The sequence below is a fragment of the Ambystoma mexicanum genome, chromosome 12 (genome assembly GCF_040938575.1).
Source record: "Ambystoma mexicanum isolate Mex_15411 chromosome 12, UKY_AmexF1_1, whole genome shotgun sequence".
NCBI lineage: Eukaryota > Metazoa > Chordata > Amphibia > Caudata > Ambystomatidae > Ambystoma > Ambystoma mexicanum.
In genome coordinates this window covers 937012089-937036139 of record NC_090936.1, presented here as the reverse complement: position 1 = coordinate 937036139, position 24051 = coordinate 937012089, and positions in this window count along the sequence as shown.

The following is a 24051-nucleotide window of genomic DNA, read 5'->3' as shown; positions in this document are numbered from 1 at the left end:
TGGACGGGTGAGCCTGGTTCTGTGCGGCAATGACACGTAGGTCGGCATGCAGAACCTCCCGTGATACGCGTGCTTCCTCTTGCAAGGTAACACGTGTAACACAGAGTTCTTCCTACAAGGCCTGGCTGGACAACTGATGCACCTCCTGGCAAGCATGTAGCTCAGCCGAGATGGTACACTCAAGCTGCGCAAACCTCTCCTCTGCCCGCTCCCTCTGGATCATCATGAGCACACCCAGAGTGGATCTGAGGGAGGCACACTCACCATGCATGGCCTCCATGTGTGCCTCTGCGTGAGCAGCAATTTCTGTTTGAGGCCGCCATGCCCAGCCTGAGCGAGCGGGCCGTTAACTGTGCTGCCTGCCACTGGAGAAGCACCTGCCTAGCAGGGGGGAGCATGGATTGGGCCACACGTTCCATGCTCACAGCGATGTTATAAAGTGCTGTCCCCTGCTGTTCTGAATTGGCAGTCATGGCTTGCTCCCACTCAGTATACCTCGGTGGCGCACAGCCACTGCGTTGCTGGGCTTGACACCTGCGGGACCCAAGGACCGGCCGTCCTCGTTGGGTTGGCACCACCCGCGGCTGCACGACTACATGCCCCCATTGACATGATGTCCCAGGCACATCAGCAACTTGTGTGGAGGGTGACCCTGCGTCCCGATCGACCACAGGCGGAGGTCCCACCACTGTCTGGCCCCTCGGTGCAGGTGTCGCGGACAGAGGAGTGTCCAAATCGCAATCACTCATCCCTGACGTATGGACCTGATGCACATCCAACTCGACATGGACGTCAGAGTGGTCATCTGGGCTGGACTCATTTCCAGCCAAAGACAAGATGGACTGTAGCACATGTGGGTTCTCGTGGTCTACCACCCCACGGCCCCCACTTGTGCCGGGTTGCTGTTGTGATAACAACCCTGTGCCTGGCATGACAACACCATCCTCTGGCTCCATTGCGTCATCATCTGAAAAGTGGAGAGAAAAAAACATTAGTACACATGTCAGAAGCACATAACACACCCACACATAAACATCACACAGACAATTTGATATTGCATCAGTGAGTAGGCATGTAGAATGGTGTTACATGGCTCAGAAGTGGGTTGATGCAGTGCAGAACATGTGTATGTTACTCACTATCTATATGAACAAGTACTTCATGATGTGTATCAAAAAACATGAAGCCAGTGCAAGGGCAAGTTCAGGCATCACGTGCAATGTGCATGCAATGGGTTGCATGGCTACACGCAAACCCCCTCCCCGAGTGAAAATGCAGGGATGCCTTGCATGGTAGCAAAAGGGTGACCAGAGACCTGTGTATTGGCATGGCAGACAGTGTTGACTAGCATCAATGGCATCATCTGAGTCAACTGACAACACAGCAGATGATGATGGGACAGTAAGCAGGACACATGACGAACCCTCAGTAGTACACCCATGTGTGCAGAAGCCACTACACCAGTTGGACAGAGTCAGTGGGCCTGAAACTGGGGGAAGACTGTGCCCCACACAGACTGTGACACCCTAAACATGTGTGTGATACAGAACTGGGCCAGAGTGGGCATGGGATGGCTGGAGAAATGCCATGAAATGTTGATCATCCTGGACATGTACTACAATGATCATCCAGTCAAGGACACATAGGGGCATGCATGGAAAACACCAGGAGCATGAATGGGCACTCATGTCCCTGCGGAGCATCTGCCATCTGCACAGTCCAAGTGAGACACACTGTATGACGGGCAGAGGATGTACCCCACTGCATATGTCTGGCAGGTTGGCTGGTGGAAGTTAGCATGTAAACAGGAGGCTTGAAAAGGCCATTGCAGTATGCCAAGAGGACGCACACCAGTGCAATGGTGTAATTGGGGTGGAGGGGGGGGGTGGAGGCGAAAGAGGGCATGCCTACGTGGAGTACCTGCATGCAGGCAGAGGACACATGCACATCAGTCATGCAATGACATAGTCCCAGTGCTGAGAGGAAAGACACCCCTGGCTACATGCAGAAGGTCGAGTGAGCTGGAACATGGACCGGAGGGGCATCTGGGTGACTGGCATGTGAGTAGGGTGCAAGTGTGGTGATGAGGACAGTCCCCGTCTGCTCTAAATGTCCACCATCCTGCACAGCAAGCACGCATCAGTGAAGCATTGCATGACTAGCACATGAGAACCATGTACACATAGCATGTAGTGGCAGTCAAGCACAACACATCACACAGGCAAATCACACATTGGCTGGACATACACGCAACAACACTCACCGGACGGAGCATCAAAGTCCTACATCTCTCCCACTCCTTTGACTGATTCTGCTGGTATGAACTCCGCAACGAGTGACTTCATGCGGAGTGAGGTCATCCTCCTCAGGTGGTAGCCCACCGCCTGTCACCAGAGTCATGCTGTAATTAGAGGCATGCTTGGCCTTAGAGCTGCATTTGAGGTCATCCCAACACTTCTTGCACTCGGCACCTGTGCGCACCTCATGGCAGAATGCACTCACATTATCCGCGACATGCTTCCAGTGGGTATTCCGATGGGCAGCCGTAGTTTGACAATTCGGCCCCACTAGCACTTCACGCCTGTGGGCCCGCACGTAGTCCACAAGGGAGTCCAGTTCCTGCGCACAGAAAGGCTTCTTCCTTGATGTGCAGGAGGCCGTGGCTGTGTCTGGGGTCCCAGCCTGTGCTGCAGATGCAACCTTCCCCCTCTTGGATAGTGGCGCGGACCCTGGCTGGCGAATGCCACCCTGATCAGTATGGCCAGTGGCACCGGTGGATTGAACCAAGGGAGTGGCAGGTGGAAGGACGACCGAAGGCCTAACTTGCATCAATGGCTGCTGGGTGCCCTGGAATGGACCCTGCGCAGCAACATCCGCTGTGCCAGGGTCATTGACCGTGACTGTCCTGGTTGGTAGACTCACAACCGGGGTGTTGTTGGCTGCATCTGCCCTGCACTTGCCAACACACAGCTGGTTGGGGCAGCAGATGACTTTACTGCCCCAGGGACACGTGTCTCAGTCAGGGCAGACCTGAGCGCACCTACGGTGTTCCTCCTGACCTGCTGGAAATCTTCCATGGACTCTTCAAGTGCCAACGCAGCCTGCACTGACAGACCCTGAGCCTGGGTGGTGGTGTCCACAGCTGCACCTGCAGCTACCACTACCCTTGGGCCGGTGGCAGTCGATGAAGCGGACTGCCGGGTCACATGGGCACCAGTGCCAGATGCAGAAACTGGATCTCCCGGAACCACAGGGGGTGGTGGCATGACTGCACCAACACATGGCACAACATCGTGCTGAAGTGGCGCACCCCTGCCTCTTCCCCCTCTTTGGCCACCCTGGACACCCTGGAGTCCCCCTACTCCCTGATCATCCCGGCCACGTCCCTGCCCATGCCCGCCACGAGGAGTACGCCCAGCTGAGGTGCCCCTCACCTTTGGTGGCCTCCCAACCATGGCACAGATGGAGTAGTGCCGGCACAGATGGAGAAGTGCCAATGGGAGGTGTACACAACAATTGTCCTGGGCAATTGGGGTAAGGGGGTGGGATACAAGATGTTTAAAGCACCCCTGCACCTGCAAGGCTGTATATGACCCCGGTGATGAAGTGACAGGTTACGCAACACTCAGGCACCCCAAAACTGCAGTAAAACCGTGCACGCAACCCCGGTAATCCACGTGTGTGGAATTAACCTCCCACAGTACGCGGTGGCACCCAGGGACACGAAAAACATGTATGCGTGGGACACGCAGGCTACTGTGACCTTGAAAATGGGTACGCGATACACAGGGGCACCTGCAGTGGGAAAAATAGCATGCGCGAATCACCATCAGACTAGCGTGATAATGAAAAACATGTGTAGCCAATACCCCCGCCAAAAGAAAAGATACGTCCTTGATCTGCTGTGAAGTTGTGATGGTGCACGCAACAACACAAAGTAGCAACACACCACGAAAGGCACATGCAGCAAACTTCTGGCCCCGCTCACCTTTAACCCATGCTGAGGGAAATGCTGTGCGCGTCATGTCACTTACACGCTTAGGCCCTTTCCTCAGATTGCACGCATTACACGCGGATGTGCTGTTTTTTCATGTGATGAATCACTATGCACCTGTCACGAGGGAAACGCCTGCGCGCGTAACTTCACAGACGTGCTTACGTGCTAAGGGCATTTCCTCGAATTACACGCTGACGTGCAATTTTTTCACGTGCCAAATCACTCCGTATCAAGCTGGCCAAGCGACAACACACGGAAGACCACGCTCCTGCAAGTTCTGGGGCATTATGATGCCCTCTTCACACCATTGCGCGCCGACAAGGAAGGACGGAGGAGGATCTGGACGGACATAGTGGGTGCCATCAATGCGGAGGGGTGGCACCCCGAGGCCTGAGACACGTCCAGAAGCGCTGGGAGGACAACAAGTCCAGGACCTTCAAGAAGGCCCGGCACCTCTTAGAGGCAGAGGATGCAGTGGGGCACTGGGGCCAGTTTACCAACCAGCAGATGAGGGTCCTGGAGCGCATTCGCCCAGTGCTTCGCCACCAGATCCTCAGGATGCAGGCCCGTCTGGAGTCGAGCGGTAAGTGGCCATGCAATTGCTGTGTGAAACAGGGCATGTTGCAGTGTGCTGGTAGTCAGCTACTTGCCTGTATGTGTGACCATGTATGGATGGTGTGTGCAGGGACATCATGGTAATGCATGTGAGACCAGTCATGCGTGAACCACATGAATGGTGCATGTGTTCCAATGCAACATGGGGAGCAGCATGCGGAATGCACACATGAATGCATGCCTGTCTTTTTCTTGGACATGGATGGGGTGTGAGAGATGGGTGCTGCTCTCATGTACATGTATGGTGTACATGTCTGTGTGTCTGAGTAGCATGTGTGTGACTTTGAAACGCCATGGATGCATGGCACATGTCTGTGACGATGTGTTGATTCACTTATGCAGTCTAGTCATCCTTGTATCCACTGTGTCTGTGGTGTACGAGCCCTGATGCATGACCCTCCGGTGATGTGTGTGCATGAGATCAGTATGAGCCATGATGCATGTGAGTTTGAAGCCAACATTTATGTCAATAGAGGCCCTTGTACATGGATGCTGATGTTGATTGCATGTGCTGTGCCTGTTTCTGCATGTGTGTTGCCTGCATTGACCCATGTGTTGTGGAGGGACAGGATGGAAGTGACATTTGACAGTGCCACTCATGTGTTATTGCTTTCTGTCTAGGGGACTATTTGTACAGTACCCTGATGCTTGTGTTCTATTTCTCCCTCTACGCAGCGTTGAGTGAGGAAGAGGGCGGAGACGGCGCTGTGGAGCAAAGCAGCGGGGATGCCTGCACCGGGCGGCAACGCAAGGACCAGCCACCCTCCCAGGAATTGCCATCATCCGGGAGCGAGGGGACTGGTGCCGCGTCTGTAGCGGAAGGGCCGGGTGAGCCCCCACAGGGGCTTGCAATGGCGGAAGACGGTGCAGAGCCATCCAGGTTGGCGGTCTCCACAGAGGAGGAGGAGGAGGCCACTACTGAGCCGCACATGGGGCCTGGTGGGGGTAGTACCACTGGTGCAAGTGCTGCAGTCCAAGCCCAGGGGCAGGAGGCAGCACAGGTCGCCGCGGAGGGGCCTGTGCATGTCACTGTCCCTGCCCCAGTGACTGCACCACCATGCACCAGCAGGGATGGCCCGTCCCAGGCCCATCCGCAGGTAGGGGGGAGGCCCACGTCATCTGGCACTCCACTACCTGCGGACGAAGAGACCCATGACTGTATGGGGTCCGTCCTGATTGGTGTCACGTTGCGCACACGTGTCATTCGTGATGACGTGCGTGCTTCATGGGGGGACCACGCACGCCATCATGAAGAGCTGCGTGGCAACGTGGCACAGTTGGGAGGGGCCATGGTCAGAGGGTTCCTACATGTGTCGAGCACTCTGGCGGCCCTCTCCTCCTCTGTGGAGACTATGCGCCAGTCGTTCTCCCTGCCGTCTTCCGGCCCGGATTCCACTAGGGCCCCCTGTGGACCTGGCCCGACCAACAAGCCAGCTTGGTGGAGATCACATCCCTGCCACAGTCGGGAGTCAGAGGTCCAGCAGGGGTGGACACCCCACCAACTGGAGACCAGCAGATGGAGGATGTGCCGGCATCATCGGGCAGGGCACATGGACAGCAGCAGCAGGCTCAAGGTGGGAGCGATGATGGCTCGGGGCCATCAACATCAGAGGGGAAGGCATCGGCCAGAGGGCAGGAGGACCCTGGAATGGGAGTGTCTTCCATGTGGCAGCGGTTGGGCCAGCGGATAGATGCGGAGCGGCAGCGGGAGGAAGAGGCACGGCTCACCATGGTCAGGGCGGAGTTCTCCATGCGCAGGTAGTTGAGGCGAGCTGAGTGCCTCGAGGCAACTCACAGGGAGTTGGAACAGGCCATGACTGCATCCCTGCAAGACCTCAGGGCCAGGGCAGAGGCCTGCCTCCGGGACATCGACATGGGGTTCGATAATGCCCTGGCCCGGGACATCACAGAGTGAGCCGTAGGACTTGCCCGCCACCATTGTATATAGTTAGTTAGTGTTAGGTTTCCCTTCTGTTTTTATTTCTGTTGGGGCGCTTGGACAATGCCCCACTTTTTTGTATATAGTTCTTCATTAGGTAGGGTTTTTTGTAGGTTTCATTTTAATGGTTGGACCCTGGATTTGTACTTTGTAAATAGTTCTTCACTGGATTTCACTTCTTATTTTTGATTTTTCCATGGAGCAATGGTTTTACCTTCTTTTTTCACTTTGGATTTTTTTGCCGGACTCACACTTTGGACACATGCTTTTGGATTGATTTGGATTCTGCTTACCTACATTTTTATTTTATATTTTGGACATGCAGCTTTTTACTCATTATTTGCATTCTTGTGTGTTTCATTTAATTCCCTTGCTTTTGTGTTTAATACATTTTTATTTCCTACTTCAATGTGTGGTATTCTCTCTTTGGTTTCATGCATGTCACAATGTGTGTTTTCTCAATCACAAGCACCCATTGTGTGGGTGTGACGGAAATATGTTGATGTGCATACTTGCCGTTTGGGATGTATCATGTGATGGGGATTTCATTGTGGGGTGGATGTAATACCTGGTTGTGTGTTTGGACTGGGGTGGCATGGGGTGTGATTTGGGTGGCCATAAGGCCCATGATTGTGGATCGCCATGAGGTGTTAGGGGGACATGAGTCAGGGCCTGCTGGCAGGTGCCTGTCACTGCTGGGTGGGTGGGTGATTGGGTGGGGGGAAATGAGTCGGGGTCGGCTGGCAGGTGCCTGTCACTGTTGGGTGGGTGAGTGGGGGTGCAGGGACATGAGTCGGGGCCTGCTGGCAGGTGCCTGTCACTGCTGGGTGGGTGGGTGAGTGGGTGGGAGGACATAAGTCGGGGCCTGCTGGCAGGTGCCTGTCACTGCTGGGTGGGTGAGTGGGGGTGCAGGGACATGAGTCAGGGCCTGCCGGCAGGTGCCTATCACTGCCTTGATTGGGTGAGGGATATGAGTCGGGGCCTGCTGGCAGGTGCCTGTCACTGCTGGGTGGGTGGGGTTGCAGGGGGCCATGTGTCGGTACTCACTTGTACATGGTGACATGTGGGCTGGCTGGGGGGCATTGGGCAGGGTGGATGGGCTGGCTGCGGGGCATGGCCAGGGGTGCAGGGTAATCCCCTGTGTTGTGGGCTGCCTGCAGGGCCTGGGGAGGGGGGAGAGGGCACACCTGGGAGGACACACACTGCCAGTTCTTGTTGGGGCACCCCAGGAATACACGTTCCCCTCCCGCGGCAGCGAAAACGCTGCTAAAACGTCCCGCGCACCCCTCAGAATACATGTAACCTACTCGCACAAGGCCTGTCGCATGTAAAACATCCCGCGCACCCCTCAGAATACACGTACCCTGCTTGCACAAGACCTAGCGTGTGTGATACTTCACGCGCACCCCCGAAATACATGTACCCCACTCGCACAAGGTCTGTCACGTGTAAAATGTCCCACGCACCCCTCAGAATACACGTACCCCGCTCGCACAAGGCCTAGCGCGTATGATACTTCACAGGCAACCCCAAAATACACGTACCCCGCTCACACAAGGCCTGTCACGTGTAAAACGTCCTGCGCACCCCTCAGAATACATGTAACCCGCTCGCACAATGCCTATCGCGTGTGATACTTCAAGCGCACCCCTGAAATACACGTACCCCACTCGCACAAGGCCTGTCGCATGTAAAACGTCCCATGCACCCCTCAAAATACCCGTACCCCGCTCGCACAAGGCCTATTGCATGTGATACTTCACGCGCACCTCCGAAATACATGTACCCCGCTTGCACAAGGCCTGTCGCATGTAAAACGTCCAGCGCACCCCTCAGAAAACACGCAGGCACCCCATCCACCCTAGGCATGCCCCACAGGCAGCCCACACCACAGGGGAGTGATTTTTCTACACTATTTACCTGACGCGACTGGGGTTCGTGTATTCAGAGGGGTGCACGGGGAGTTTTACATGCATTTTCGCTGCGGGAGGGGTACGTGTATTCTGAGGGGTGCGCGGGGAGTTTTATACACATTTACGTGGTTGGGGGTCTGTATGCTGGTCCCCTCACCTTTGTGCCATGTACTGGATTTGTGCGCTGGTCATGGCGCACGGGGCGGTTTTGGGGGCGTAAATGGCGCTGCTGTTGAAATCCATGAATACGCTGTGCGCTGAAGTGGGTTTTGGCGCACGCGGGTGGCGCAGACTGCCGCACGGGCACACTGTGTGCCAGCCACATGTGCCACTTGTGCGCCGAATTCTATGAATTGTCTCTTCAATCTCCTCCTTGATCTTCTCTCGACTCTTTGCAGTTCTACCACTTTGTTTGCCCTTTCTAGGTCTGGCCTTGCTCCTTTTAGATCAATCTTTAACGTTTCTATCCGTTTATTGTATATTCTTCCCTATCATGACTCTATTTCTTCTTCTCTTGGCTACCTTTCCACTCTCAAATTAAATGTAACTTTCTCTGCCTTGTTTTCAAATCTCTTTGTGGTCTTGCTCCTAACTAACTTACTGCACTCATATCTTTCTACATTCCCTCTCATTCTCTCCGTTCTTCTTCGCACTTTTGACTCTTGGTTCCTCGCCCTCCCTGCACTAAGTCTCGTTTTCGATCTTTTGAACTCCTCGCTCCACTCCACCGGCATACTCTCCCACTTTCTCTTTGTTCTTTTTCTGTCTATTCTCTTTTCAGTGTTTCTCTAAAAACACGCTTACTTCAACATCCTGAGTGATTGCGATCTGGACTTAACTGTTTACCCAATTGTATTGTGCTGTGTTTTAAGTTTAATGTTTAATGTTTAATGTTCAGTGCTTTGGTTTAAGGTGCTCTATAAAAGACAAATAAAATACAAATACAAATGCACATGTGACACTGATATATCAGAAAACGACAACAGAAGTCTGAAGGCAATTTCCAATTATAGGGAACAAATATCAGAGATGAATACATTCATTGCAGGTTTGAGGAAAGATCAGTCAAAGATTAACGCAGTTTATGATGACATGGAGGCAAATGATGCGTAATCAGATCAAAGAGTTGAGGAGGCAGAACACAGAATTGATTGCATGCACGGCAATACAAATTACAGAATAGGCCAGTGAAAGGACATGTGCCGAACAACAATCTGGCAGCTGAGCCAGCTGAGGGATGCTTACTAGGAGTTAGCTGGACTCCAGCATTAGCATCTGAGGGAATAGAGATAGAGGGGGAGAAGCAAGCCAGGTGAGAGAGATGGAGGGCTTTGTGTTCTGCAATGAGAGAGGCAAATTCAAGCAGCAAGCAAGAGAAAATACACATAGCTATGATCAGCCACAGGGAAGCGAAGTGTATTTTGACCTATTTAAGATTATGAAATTGCTTAAAGGTTTAGTGAAGCCTTTTAAAAAGGATGCAAATGTATCAATAGAAGAACATTTGCAGGAAGTTGCAAAGATGCTAATGAAAACACAAACAGATTGCGCCTCAGAGGGAAGCTAAGTGAATAAAATCAAAACAATGTGGAAAAAGGAATGGAATGAGAACGCAGGTGAGCCCGCTATTCAGGGAGACCAACCAATAGCCAAACTTCAAATGGAATCTCAGGACAGAAAAATAAACAGGGAAGTTGAAAATGAAATGGACAAAAAGGGGGGCAATGTATTATTACGCACGCCTGTTTGTTTAGCAAGAAGCCGGGCAGGCCTAAGGAACATCAGCCCAGAGATCAGTACCAATTCACATTTCCTATGCATGCTTGAAGAATGTGAAGACAGGTATTATGCCCCTATCACAGTGGACGAGCAATGCAATGTGTTTGCAATGCTGGATAGAGGTGCACAGGCTACTGTCATGTCAAGGAAAATGCTAGATAGCCTAAATGAAGAGAGATTACAACAGAAAATGTTGAATTTAAGACAGATTGAGGGCCCTGTGCATAATGTCAATGGTGAAGAGATACTGATGGAAGGTGTGACTGAAGTTAACATGAAGTTAGGGAACATAGACCTAGGCAAGAGGTGGTAGTCACACCGATTGAGGAGACACCATTTCTATTGTGCATGCATTGTCTGAAGAGACTGTTGCCGCTAAGTGATGGGGAAAATTGTGTTTTTTTTGGTCTTTAGCCAAGAAGCCACTGAAGCATCAAAAAGTGGTGAGCCAAGTTAGCAATGGAAAATAATACCATTTCATTGCCAAGTCAGAGAGAGCGGTAGAGGGATAACTTCAAACTGGGTGTGCACCTAGTGTCACTGTCATTCTCATATGTCAGGATGAAATAAAAGGGGAAAAAGAAAAGCAGTCATTGGAGATTCATCTAGATCCCAAGAAAAACTGGCAAACACAGGCAGATGAAGACACATTGCGGTTCTAAGTGATGAATATTTTTAACAATGTCACGCTTCATTGTCAGATCAGGAAAAATATATTTCAACCATCACAGAGATTCACATGAAAGAAGATCAGGTATGGATACCGTGCACATAAATGGGCATCCATCAATTATTGTGGCAGTATAAGCAACTAGAATTATTAGGCTCAGTTCAGCTTACTTAGCCTACTCAAGAATCATGTCAGTCACATGGAGACCTCGTAAAGAGTACAGCAAGATAGCCAGAGAGATGCCATACTTCAAAGGATTGTTGTCCATGCGCTCACAGAGTATAGCATGTCAAAAGGTTCCGTATTTGTTTTATTGATTCTAGTGGGATGTGCAGAGGTAGCACTGAGAGAATTTGGAATCACCACTTGAGGCTTGATGTGTCTGGTCGTATGGATGAACTAATGATCATAGGTAAAAAGGGAATTTCCTTGGTTGAGAACTTGTGAAAACTTTGTTCATCCCTAGAGCCGGAGAGAGAGAAAGGAGTTGCATGCTTTTATTTTGAATGTCTTGTTTTTGCATTTATTTTTTATACTGATCTTGACTTGTATTCATTGACATGTGATATTATGCCTTGTTTTCCTATATCCATCTCTACGCTGATGCATTGACTTTTTATAATATGATATGATATGATATGGCATTTATAACGCGCCTATACACAAGTGTTTCAAGGCGCGGCGAGGCAAGGGCGGGGGAACAAAGGGAGGACAGACAATGATCATACTAGGCCAGGTGTCATTCATATCGTGCAAGTTCATGTGATGGGGGAAGGGGGAAAGTGAGGTGGGAGGGGGAAGGGACAGTGAAGTACATGGGAATAGAATAATACCAATAAGTTAAAGTAACGGCCAGCAGGTGGCAGGTGCAAAGGTGAGTGCAGACATCAGGTGTCAAGTGCTGGTAGTGGTACTGAAGGGATACAGAAACAGTCCCCAATTGCGGGGGATGCCAGGCAGGCAGTCCAGGTGAGTGTGACTGGCGGGGGAGGGAACCTGGGCCCGGGATCAGATGGGTGGCCAGGTAACAAGTGCAGATTCTGTTTCAGCCAGGAGGTCAGCAGGAGAGAGGAGGAGAAAAGGCAGAGGCAAAAAGACAGGTTTTGAGGTGCTTCCCGAACCAGAGATAGTTCTCCTCAAGTTTCAGAGAGGCAGGGAGACTGTTCCAGAGGGAAGCCCAGCCGAAGAAAGAGATCTACCACCAACTCGTTGCTTGAAGAAGCGACTGACCCTGAGGGAGTTGGAGGCGGATGAGCGAAGAGCTCGAGAAGGAAGATATTGTCATGACAAAATGCCCGCAGTGGACCATCTGCACGCTACGATTACACAAGCCTTTAAGGAAGCAACTGAACATTTAAAAAAGGTGAAAGAAAAATACAAGAAAGATGCTGATCGGCATAGAAGTGATACTCCACGATACCAGATAGGGGACCAAGTATGGTTAGCCACAAAACATATACCTCTAAAGGGAACACGGACCTTTAACCCCAGATATTTGGGACCTTACTCTATTAAGGCCATTATCAACCCAGTGGCTGTCAAGTTGGACTTACCTGCTAATATGCGAATTCACCCTGTCTTTCATGTGTCACTTTTGAAGCCAGTGCAACCAGGGACAAGACTAACCAAGCCACCATACCCCATCCTTGTAGACGGGGAACCTGAATTTGAAGTTAAGAACATCCTGGACTCCAAGCTGATAAAGTCAAAACGTTTTTATTTAATCGACTGGAAAGGTTACGGACCACAGGAAAGATCATGGGAACCTAGTGACCACGTTCATGCACCCCGAGTGGTGAAAAAATTCCACCAAAATTTCCCAGACAAACTGAAACCACAGGGAAGAACGACTTTAGGATTGGCCTTGGGGGGGAGTGCTGTCATGATGCCTACCCCCGGGGACCCAGACCAAGTCCAGTAACCCTGGAAGCAGGCATCAAGTTATACTAAGCAAACCCAACAACCCCTGCTAGGGGCTATTTGGGTGCAGTCCTGGCGCCTATGGCGCCAGGCTCATATGGAGAATCAGTCCTGGCGCCATAGGCGCCAGGCTCATACATTAAAACTTACCTGATGCAGACCATGCTGCAAACTCACCTGATGCAGACCATGCTGCAAGAGCTCCAAGCCAAAGGAGGCTTGGAAGGGACTACTTTACCTAAGGGACTATTTTTTTACTCGGGTGGGGCTGGGGAGGAATACTTACCTGGGACTACTTTGGAGGCTATTTAAACCACGCCCAAAGAGCAGCACACGCTTCGCGTTATTCTGCATCCAGCAGCGTAACGCTCACCGTGCCTGCAAGTCTGCATCCAGTCTTCTGCCACACCTGCCTCGAGTCCAGAGCTCCTAGAAAAAGGGGAGAGAAGGAGAAAAGGTTAGAACAAGAGCAATACCTTTGATCCTTACCTGAATTCCCGATCCATCGCGCCTTCGAGCTGGAAGAAAGAAGTTATTTTATGCGCGCCGCCTCGTCTGCAGCAGCGCCGCGCTGAACTCACCGGCCTTCGCAGCATCTTCACATTCCACTGCATCCTTCTGTATGCTCCCGCCGCACTCCAGCACCTAAGCGGAAGACAAGAACAGCAAGGTGAGCCAAGGGAATACACAGAGGCAATATTAGTTACCCCCCATAGACTTACCTGATTTTACCACCGGGGGTACTATTCCTCTTCACGGGTCGGCGCAGCTTCCACTGCATCTTCACCGAACCCCGGCCCCTAAGGGGAAACCAAAAGGACAGCAAGGTGAAACAAAGGGACAAACAAGGGGAAACCTCCTCACCACAACAGACTTACCTGATTTTACCGCCGGAGGCATTATTCCCCGAGACTTCATATTTTCTCTCAGCGCCTGAATAAGGGAGAAAGCAACAGGTTACATATTGACATTATTTTATCGAGCTGTGTTGGATAATACAAATCTTTACCTGAATATTACCGGTTGCCATGAGGAACTCTTCGCTAGGGTCAAGCTGCAACCTGCAAGGAATCGGACAAGAGTGAAAGTCAGACATTTGAACTCTTACGAACTACATACTTAAGGCGCCTTGCTGGGAATCTCAGTCAATATTGTTCTGGAACTCACCAATTCCTTCGAGCCAGTGAGGCAACTGGTCATCAACGCGCCCCTGCGCTCAATGCAGGATGGAGAACTCATCTTTCCAAACCATCAGGTGAGACTATAAGAGGGGACATCAAAGGTGATCAGTGGGGAGAACAGCGGGAGTGGGGGAGGGTTAACGCTCAACTCCACGGGTGGTTAATTCCCTTTCTCCATTTGCAGAAGAATATTCCTACGGGCCAAGCAAACGAAGCTAGGTGGGCCAGTCCAGTCCGTCATCTCGGCACTACGCGTCACATTGGTGGAGGCCGCAGCTGTCCATTTCAGATCGACACCCCTGTGGGAGCCAGGTGAGCGTAACAGATATTTAGGAAGAGAGAATTGAAGGTATTGTGGCCCAAGACCCACAAAGCCTTGTGGACAATGCAGAGGGTTTTGAACTTGATCCTCGCAGCCACTTGGAGCCAGTGCAGAAATTTCAGTCCTGGAGAGATACAATCCCTGGGCTGAGGCCAAGGAAAAGTCTTGCAGTCCTGTTCTGGATGAGTTGCAGAGGGTGGAGAGTAGAGGAAGGCAGATTTAGAAAGAGGTTGTTGCAGTAGTCCAGCCTAGAGAGAACCAGAGCTCTGGAGACAGTGAGCTTCTGGGGGAAGGAGAGGAAAGGTAGACTACCTCTGAGGACGTGCAGCTGGTAGTGTGATTTCTTAGAGACATCAGAGATATGAGGAGAGAAGGAGAGTGTGGAGTCAAAGATGACCCCGAGGTTTTTAGCCTCACAGGTTGGAGCAAGAGGAGGGCCAAGAGAGGCCAGCCAGAGAGTGACAGGAAAGGAGGGAGCGGGTGTGCCGATGAGGGGAATCTCAGTCTTACTGGTATTAAGGCAGGGGTCATTAGCGGCACACCAATCCTGGATAGCAGACAGACAGTCAGAGACGAGAGATGGAGAAGATGTGGCCACAGGTAGCCTGAAAATGATCTGAGTGTCATCTGCATAGCACTGAAAGTTGGGGCAGAGAGCGGCAATGTGGTGGGCATGAAGTGGCAGGTATAGGTTGAACAGCCAGGGAGAGAGTTTAGACCCCTGGGGGACAACACAGGTAGAGAAAAAGAAATCAGAGAGGAAAGGTCCAAGTTGGACCTGGGAGTGTCGGTCAGAGAGGAAAGAAGTCAGCCATGCCAGGGCTTGACCAGTGATACACAGGTTATCACTGAGACATTTGAGCAGGGTGGCATGGTTGACAGTGTCAAAGGCAGAAGAGAGATCAATAAAGATGAGGGCACAAGGGGTGTTAGAATCAAGGTTGGAGAGCAGGTCTTCATGGATGTTCAGGAGAGCAGTTTCCGTGCTTCTGGCAGCTCTGAAGCCAAAGTGATGGCCATGAAGACAACCAACAGATTCAGTGTGGAGATTATCTGGGAGATGGCCAGTTTTTCTAGGAGTTTGCCCAGGAAGGGAGTGATGGAGATTGGGCGATAGCCTGGAAGGAGGGGTTGGCAGAGCGGCAGAGGGTTTCTTAAGAGTTTATAAGCTTTTAGAAGCAACCTTTTAAAAAAAAAGCTGTGGTGGGGAATCTCTCTACAAACAGTTGAGATGTCAGGACTAGCAGACAGTAAATGTTGGTTCCTTTATCCTTTATGGTGTTGCTATTGGAAAAGTATTTTGTGATTCATTTGATGTGATGAACTGTGTTATATCCATGCAGCAGATTCTTTTTTAGATAGAATTGGTTTGTGATATTGTAAATAAGGTAGTAATATTTTTGTACAATCAGAGTGGTTTTCTTCTACTCCTGCAGATGCCGGGGTGCAGAAGTAGTGCATATCAGTGAGTTGTTGAACCTTGCTTATCAAATGTGTGGTTGGATTTCTCTCTGCCTATCTGCCTTATTTGGGCATTAGGTCACGTCAAGCTGTTGACTGGAAAATAGCTTTAATCATGTGTATTTATGCAGATTCTGTGGTTTTACACATTGTTCAAATGCTATGATAAAGGGATACACCTTAGGCCCACTCATTTAACTTTTTTGTGAAAGCCAAACTGACTCTGATCTCGGGTAAGGAGGTAGAGACTCACTTATCTCCTGGTCCAGGGCCAATATGTGCTTCTCTAAACATGACATGGAGGACTCTAGCATCCACTGGGGCTGCAGGTAATATCTTTTGATATCAGATACTGCCCTGGACAGCAACGTACTTCAGCCTGCCTTGAGAGGCCGGGGGCCCAGCATGCAGCACTCTACATTAAAATGTTAAGGGTTCAGGGAAAAGGGTATTCATAAGCAGAAAGGTAAGTACATACAATATCCAGGAAGCGCCCTACCAGTACATGAGTTAACCAGGTTTCCCCCACAACCTCTAAAACATTCTAGGACACATACACCTGAAAGGAAAAATGTTTCACTGATATAATGTATTGCATAGATGGAGAGAAAAAGATTAAAACAAATTTGAAACCAGTGAAGCCCCCGACCTTTGGGGAATCAGGTGCTCAATGGCCTCTTTGTGTGGCAGTACCAATCCACAAGGATTCTGTAACTGTACCAATGCTAGCATGCTGTGTTATTCAGTCTGTGTCCAGAGGAAGAGGTAAACCCTCATCTAGGAAGGTCACTGCTGTGTGTCTCAAATCAAGGTGCATTTTTCCACTGTTGTGTGTTTCAAATCTAGGTGCATTTCCACTATTGTGTGTTTCAAAACTAGGTGCTTTCTCCCAGTGCTTTGAGTGAAAGATTCAGCTTTTGTTGGCTATGCTTTCCTAGTAATTTTATTTCTGAAACTGAAGTCGCTTGGGTCTAAAAACAAGTCCCACATCCAAAAGAGGCACACTAACACCCCACGCAGCTGTGGCTTGGCTTGACACTGCAGATTGAGATGCAGTGATCACCACCAGCCGATCCCGCCTTTGTCGGTAACATGGTACCGAGCCCTGAAAAAAGTGGCACAGCTTGATAAGCCGATGAAACCAGTAGGCCTGTTTGTGGTTGCTGTGGTTACTGAATACCACTTGGAGGAACATTAGTGGAGAACCAACACTAGCAAAGGAGATAGCTCTTAATCTTTGGAGCTGTGCTTCTTAGCTCAACCTTTTGTTTTTTAAATTTGTTGTGGGGTCACTAAACAGGAAAATTAAAAAGGAATAACCACCCTGTGTGGCCTTCATCACACTTTGGGGTACAACACCCAGTGCCCGTATGAGTGAGTTTTTTAACTATGTTACTGAGAAACTCACACATTGACTGGACTTGATAGGTCAAGCCTCTTCCCTTTGTCCCTTAACCCTAGATAAGCGTCACATTAGTGCAAACTAGGGCTTAAACACCTCAGGAGGGCATACTTAGCATGGTTGGAGGGCAAGGTAGGTTGTAAACATTGACAACAGTAAAATGAAAATAAATGAAGTCATAGAACTGTGCGTTTTATGTGTGAAAACTGAGAAAAAGAGCCCTGATGCCTGAGGGCTTGTGGGTGCTATAGAAATTGAAAAATAAATAAATAAATAAATTCTGCTTCTGAGCTCGTTTCATGCCAAACTGATGTAAAGGGGATCCTGTTTAAATCTGGTGCTTCTAACGTTCTGGATTATGCGGATGATGTACTCACCCTCAGGTCAGATCCAGGTAACAACACTCTACCTGGCTGAGAAATTCACCATCTCTGGATGCCAGTGAACTACCAGATGTAACAACATTGGCATGATGTAAGTAAAGAACTGCAAAGTGGGAAATCATGGAAAAAGGGCCCCTGATTCTGGAAATATTAACATGCAGATAAGATGGCCCCCTTCATCCTACACTCCAAGAAGAAACTCAAGGTCACACGCTTTCAGAAATATCTTGCCAATCACTGATTGGTCCACTCAACTTTTATCCTCCCCCGTGGGTGGTTCCCACACCCCTGCTTCAACTATCCATTCCAGATTCTCTGCTATCCCCGACCCTACTTGTAACCCGCTGGATGTGTTCCCTATGTAAAGTGCTCCATTTCTTCCCAGTTGGGTTCATTATTTGCAAATTGAATGCTTACATGTGTGCATAGGCTACCAAATTGGTGTATTGGGCTAACAATACTGTAAACATTATTGCATCCCTGGTGAAGCTAAAGCTGAATTACAAATGCTGCAGCCTCCTTCAAAACACATGTGTAGCATGATAGAATCACTCTGGAACCAAGATAGGGTGCTTAAAATGCAAGCCTAGTATGTATTCATATGGGCATCTAGGGAACTGCATCACAAAAATTGGTAGAGGAGGCAGGAGGATTTCAATAGAGGTCCCTCTGCCCATAAAAATAAATAAAGTCAAGAAACCCGAGAAGTTAGCAAAAAGAAACCAAAAATGAAGGATCCCACAAAGTAGGCACAGAGAATCCCCAAAATGGAATTCTGCCTTAACATTATTGCTTAACAGTGGGCACATGCACCATTTTTTTATTCAGTCGAAGATGCACTTTGTGCCTTGGGAACGGAAAAATAGGTCCTGACAAATATCTCCAGTGAACTTTACAATGCTGAACTCATTAATTGGGTCCTTTTTGCCATGGGCTAAGCAAGGGACTATGCATACCCAGAAGCTCTGGAAGGGCCAAAATAATTCATATTTTTTTTAAAAAAGCGTGTCAGGGAGATCCCTCGAATTATTGAGCACTATCTCTTATTGACTAAAGGCAAAAATATACGATAAGGTTTTGTTAAAACAGTTGGAGCCCATGGTCTGAAATGGGAAGATTTTTGCAAAACCTTCCAGCAAGCTTTGGCTGTGCTATCACTACTGTTGATCAACAATTTTGGTTATTCTTACAAATATTTGTGGGTTTTTTGGGAAACAGGTTTTTATTATGTGTTTTTTTTTTCATTTAAACACAGCCATGTACTCTGTTTCCTGAGATACACTTTGGAACATGCTCGAAGAACTCATGACCCTTGTAAGACGGTAGTGGTGATACACAATTTATATATTACTAACGATGTCTGCGTCAGATTTGGCGCTGGGGTCCAAACAACCGTGTCCTCCTCTCTCACAATGGGCATGGGGCAAGGATGCATCCTTAAGCCAGTAACAGTCTGTTTATGTATTATTAACCTGTTGGTTGACATTATCAGTCTGTAAACAGATGCACCTAGGCTTGGCTGGGAAGGTTTGGGTATATTGGTCATTGCCAAAGATACAGTTCTAATTTCAAAGACCCAGTCTGGCCTCCAAAATCTACTTGCTCACATTTACACTATTTTTGATCCAGATAATTAACATATCCATGAAGAAACGTATGGCATGTCACCATCACAGGGTACCAAATGTAGATGTCTTTTTATTGGTAATCAAAGCAGAGAAAGTCATGACCCATGTTTATGTGGAGGTCAGTTTTTCTCAGAATGCGTCTTGCTCCCCACAGGTATACAAAAGCAAGTTACCTGACGGGGTGAGCAATCCAGCGTTTTGCAGAATGTTTTGGGGTGTCGAGCCATTCGGTAGGCCTGGAAGTTTATCATACCCTGTCCATCATTGCATCTCTCTAAGAGGCAGAAGCTTGGGGGATTGGTGAGTGGAACTCCTTGGCATGCAAAGGAATTCAATTGTTTAAGACTCTACCTGATCTGGCCTGTTACTCCCCTGAATATTCCTTTATGATTTAAACTAGGGTCTCCGAGGATACTAAATGTAGAAAAACGAAAACCTCAGTTATACTGGATGAAAATTTGGAGCTGTCCCTTTCATGCCAATGTTAAGAAAGCCCTGACTGATTTTTGGCAGCTTTCTGTAGCTAAAGCCTTACCCTGGTCAACTTGTATTCATTGGGTGACTTATTAAGTGAAGATCAAATATATTTATGAGGACCTCCGCCACAAGAACTCAAACAGAAATCTATGTTAAATCTTTCTATGGCAAATGCTTGTTTAGTGTTCTATTGATGAGGTCTATGATAAACAGCCTGACCTATTTGTATTTAGGAATCAAAAGTGGTCAAGAACAGAGAAGCATGTAGATGTGATTGAACCATTTGCCTTTAAAGTACTTTATTCATAGATAAGAATAGGAACCTTAGCTGCATTTGTTTCTAGGTTCCAGATCAAAGTTGGGTTTTGCACGTGATAGTTGTCAAATCTGTCCCAGGTCCAGAGAACATATTATATACTTCCTGCTAGTTTGTCTGCAATGTGCTGAAATTAGAAGCATGTGGTTAAGACCAGTTCACTGAACATTAGAACTTTAAATGAGGAACTTCACATCTATCTCATAAAGCAAACTGAGCATTGTTAATTTTGGGAAATTCAACTGTTATTGGAGGGCAACATGTATTTCATCATATTGCTTTGAAACAGTTAACTAGAGGAATGTTTATGTAACGCAGAGTGGCATGTTTTCTTTATGTTATGATTGCTTTTATTACATATTTTAGAATGTCATTTCTCATCAGGACACAGTAAGGCTGAAGTTATGTTTGTACTTTTGAATTGAATGTGTTATAATGATACTATATTTAGGTTGTTACTAAATTTTGTATAATTTAGAACATTTTCAATGTCGATATTATGGTTTCTTTGAATATGCCTAACATACTTTTTTTATGAACAAACATAATTATTATTGTTTTGATGATGATGGTGATGATGATGATGATGATGATGATGATGATGATGATATGAAGATGTTTCAGGGAAGTAATTATACATTGAATCTAAAGGCGGTGCATGATTAAAGGCCTCTAGGAAGGTGTGTCAATCCTGGCAATGAGTTAGTAGAGGCATGCTGTAGTGATGGGCCCCCACAATTAGAAGATATGGAGGTTGTGAATGGATTATTTATTTCAATAAACCAAGATATCATGGTACCTGTAAATAACACACAGGTCATACGATACTCTCTGAGTGCCTTGAGCACGAACAATGAAACTCGTACATCCCCCAATTGTGTGATCACTTCACCTTGCAAGTATCATTCCACATTGTTTTAGCTCCATCACCCCGGTTGATAAATGTATACATAAACAATTTGACTTTACTTACAGAAAAATACCATATACAATTCCAGCTCTGTGTTATTGATGCTCAACTTATGTTTTCTTCTGGGGAAGGATGTCAGCTACCAAAGTAACCTCACTGAATGACAATAAACTATTGCAAATTGAGTGGATAATAGTAGTTCTTGTTTTGGCAAACAGATTAAGATTCTCCCCTGCAGCACCATGCATCTAATAACTTACCAATAACGTGGCCGGGTGAGCTAAGCACTCCACCTACACCTGCAGAGAAGGTGAAGAACCTAAGCACAATCTTCAAATTAAATATAACATACACGTAACATATATATAGCTGGATATGGAGTAGCCATCCACCATTTTTCCTTGATCTCTGAAGTTTGGGCGAAGCAGCTCGTGCCCTAGTGCTCTCGAATGTTGGCTATTGCATTGCCATGTATACTTGTCTCCCTACTAAAGATGCACAGCAGATCCAATTCATGAAACATATAGAAGCCTGTTTCGTCCAAGTTACAGCCAAATGGGACTATGTTTTGTAGTCATTGAAATCCCTGCAATGTCGCCTTTTAAAATACTATGGTCTTCATTATGAGATTGGCAGTAAAAGTAAAAACAGGTTTCGTTAAAAACTCGGCCTGTTTTAATGTCTGCCACACTATAGCATATGTGGTATTTAATGCATTCAGTACTCTTTCCTAATACCACATGCAAAAACTTCCACCATATTATGAGGAGAAATTCCATGTATATTTTAAGCTAGTGCCTCCCCTCAACAAGTGCAGGTAACACCTCTACAAAGTCCCCAGTATTTAATCAAAGTGTGTTTTATGTGGTGAAATTAAGTGCTTGCTTTTAATGCAGAAAAAAAAACATTCTTGTGGGATAATAAAAATATTGTTCACGAGTCGTCTATTCAGCTTCTGTACAACATCCCTTTCCATCTTGAAATGAAGGTGGAACTGTTTTTTACTTTTATTTTAAAATACTGCATGAGGATGTACTGAAATACTGCTTGCACCAACGAGTAATACAAATGAAGCTTATAATGATATAACACAAACCACACATGTAATGTTTTGGGGTATTATAATAGGAGTTTTTCCCCAGCTCAGAGGTACTTATTTCATTGACTTTGGCTGAGTACTACCTGCTCAGATTTGAACCTGTTATTTACAAATGTGGCACCTGCAGCAGGCCCATCAACCCACTAAACTATCCTATTGGTATCAGGAAGTAAGACTCCCCTCGAACTTCCCTTTCAGTAGCTCAGCTCACCTGCACTCCCTTCAGATGCACGGCCAGTCCCTTGAGATTCCAGAGTTTCAGGGATATCCATGGAGATGTGAATAGTTCTCAAACTCCCACGAACCCTCAATATCACAGGCGACCAGTCCGTCATGTACTTATTATCATCATATTCTGAAGGGAGCAATCTACTTTACCTATAAGATAAGGTTCAGGATATGTATGGGTCCTAAAGCATCCCATATATTATAGACCAAAACGTTTCAGTAATGCTATTTTGTTTTCATTTGCAGCAACAGAGAAGACATTGCTACAAACGACGTAAAGTCCCATTTCTGTGAACAACAAATGACCCCGTTTGTCTTTCATTGACAATGTCTACTGGGATGTCCATGAGTGTTAACGCTTGTTTGAATGTGTTTACTGAGTCTCTTTATGTTGCTAGACATTATACTTCAAGGGGCTGCTGCATTTATCAACAGGTGGGACGGCCGTCCCATTCAACGTGAGACTGATCATGCTGCCGTTGAAGAAAGGGGAAGCTAATCTCCCACCACGTGAACTCCTTTCCAGATACAGTGCAGTGGGACCATTTTCCAATTACTGATCTGCGGGCTGCCTCCTTTCTGCTATCTAGAAAAGTGCATTGTTTAGGCTTGTTTTCAATTGGTAGCATTGCTTTTTAACAGCGAAAAAGAAATTGTTTAATCCGTGCCTAAAGAGCATTTTAAATCTGCAGAACAATGTTCTATTTTAAACTTGTTGGTGGAATGTGTGTTTCACTGCTTATCTGGAAAACAGTTGTTCTGCTTACATTTTGAATGTGATACAAAATCGAGAGTAAAATGATATAATGGTGTGGTTGTTTAAATAACGTTGCTGTTATTTAGCATAATTACCCTTTCTTCCAAGGGTACTAAATTTGCCGTTCAGACATTAGCGTAATGTAATTTATTTCATGAATTGTCTTGCAGTATTTCTACCATTCCACAAAATTACAGAATTTCTGAAAATCGTATTTCTTTAGAAAGATATAAATTGACCTGATGCAGTCCCTTTCATACAACCAACGCAGTGTTATTTTGCCACTCATTTCTGGGAAATCATACCGACCGAATTGCCTTTCTGAATTTTATTTAAGGCTATTCTGAAAAAAGTGAAGCAATTTGAACCTATTGTTGGATTAATTATTTCTAATTCTAATTCAGCTCAGTGAGTCACAGGTCATGCATGACCTTAGACTATAGCCAGTGCCCACTTTGACTGCATCATGACCTAAGGCCCTGCCCACGGCCTGTGATAGGCCATTCAACTGATACAGAGCACAGCATTTTGAAACTCCATGAGAGTGGTAGTGTGACTATAACAGCCTGCATTTTATTGGCTTAAAAGCAGTTCATCACTTGCAAGGGGCACAAAACATAAAATGTTGCTATGTCCCACGCTGACCAAAGTTGCCACTGGGCCTGGCATGCAGCCAGGAGCAGTGGCCACTTTAATCCTATTTCAGGTATGAGGGCATCTGTCTATTGCCTGGGTCCATGGCCAGTTGGCACACTGCCTGGGGCATGGTCTTGGCCATGCCCCAGGTCCCACAAAAACACCTGAAGTGGTTACTGGGCCTGGCATGCATCCAGGCCCATGGGACAATTTACACCCATTGTGGGCAATTTTCCATACCCTGCAGCTATGGCAAGTGGCCCCTTTCCCTGGAAATTGACATTCAGCCTTGTCCCGGCCCCACCAAACTACCCAAAGTGGCCAAAGGGGCTTCCATTTTGGCACTCCCCCTTTTTCAGCTCAGTGAGTCACAGGTCATGCATGACCTTAGACCAAAAACCAGTGCCCACTTTGACTG